Source organism: Hevea brasiliensis, chromosome 15, assembly GCF_030052815.1.
Source record: "Hevea brasiliensis isolate MT/VB/25A 57/8 chromosome 15, ASM3005281v1, whole genome shotgun sequence".
NCBI classification, from domain to species: Eukaryota; Viridiplantae; Streptophyta; class Magnoliopsida; order Malpighiales; family Euphorbiaceae; genus Hevea; species Hevea brasiliensis.
In genome coordinates, this window is record NC_079507.1 from 41,337,077 (window position 1) to 41,338,496 (window position 1,420).

The 1,420-nt window shown below is 41.1% G+C and overlaps 1 non-coding gene across 1 annotated transcript; it reads left to right on the plus strand.

Annotated features, from left to right (window-relative positions):
- The first annotated feature begins 635 nt into the window (after positions 1-635).
- Positions 636-742, plus strand: LOC131174190 (small nucleolar RNA R71). The gene has a single exon (XR_009144438.1). It is a non-coding gene; the product is annotated as a small nucleolar RNA R71 (small nucleolar RNA).
- Positions 743-1,420: the final 678 nt, after the last annotated feature.

The window sequence follows — 1,420 nt, forward strand, 5'->3', positions numbered from 1 at the left end:
CTGCTAGGAATCCTTCCATCATGTTTTCCATGGTCATTTTCGATTCAGGTTGTTGAGGTTGGAGAGGTAGCGATGGCTGTGCAAGGTTCTGGCCTCTGTTCTGAAATCCAGGGGGTGCTGGAGGTTTGTACCCTTGTTGCTTGTTTATTGGCTGGTTCTGCTGATTGGACCATGAGAAATTTGGGTGATTTCTCCATCCAAGGTTGTAAGTATTTGAATATGGATTGTTTGGTTGCCTCTGGTTGAAGTTTCCTCCATTATTCACATAGTTCATCTGTTTTGTAGGTTCGTTGAAATTGCTGTATTTTGAATTCATGTATCCTCCTTCGTAGCTGCCTTCATGTTGACTATTTGTACCAACTGCGTTAGCTTGCATTTTTTCGAGTTTCTTTGTGAGCTGATCAAATTGGGCATTTATCATGCTCAGGGCATCTACTTCCAGGACCCCTGCAGTTCTTCTTGCATTTCCTCTTTCGTTTGACCACTCATAGTTATGGTATGCAACCCTTTCTAGGAGTTCAAGTGCTTATGGCACTGTTTTCTCCATTAGATCACCCTCTGCAGCTGAATCAACTATGCTCCTTGTAGAGGGTAATAATCCATTATAAAAATTTTGCACCAATAGCCAATCTTCTATGCCATGGTGTGGACATTCCCTCTGCAGGTCTTTATATCTTTCCCATGCGTCATAGAGTGATTCTCCCTCCTTTTGTCTAAAGGTGTTGAGCTCAAGTCTCAGCCTTGCAGTCTTTGCAGGTGGGAAATACCTTGCTAGAAAAGCTTGGGAGAGGTTTTCCCAGGTAGTGAATGTTCCAGCCGGTTGAGAAAGTAACCACTTCCTTGCTCTATCTCAAAGGGAGAATGGGAACGCTCTGAGTCTTATTACTTGATCAGAAACTCCATTCATCTTGAATGTATCACATAAGGCAAGAAAACACTGGAGGTGATAGTGTGGGTCCTCTGTTGGTGAACCTACAAACTGGGTTTGTTGGATCATTTGGAGCCATGCTAGTTTTAATTCAAAGTTGTTAGCTTCCACTATGGGTCTAGTGATGCTGGGCTGAAATCCTTGGACAGATGGAGCTCTATAATCTCTCTAGAGTCTTGGTCTGTCATTATTATTGGCCATGGTTGGGATTTCGGGATCTATTTAGCTGTGCTCTTGATGTTTCCTTTCCTTTCTGATGGCTTTCAGAGTTCTGTCTATTTCTAGATCACAGTCCAAAATTTCTTCTTGCTTTGTTCTGGTCATATACCAGATCGGGTACCTGAGAGAAAAGAAAAGAAATACAACCAGTAAAATAAAATTAAATAATAAATATAATTGCCTAAATTAGCTAAATAGCCTATCGCTTGATATTACTAAAACCAAAAATCCCCAGTAACAGCGCCAAAAACTTATTTCGCTATTTTGCAATTA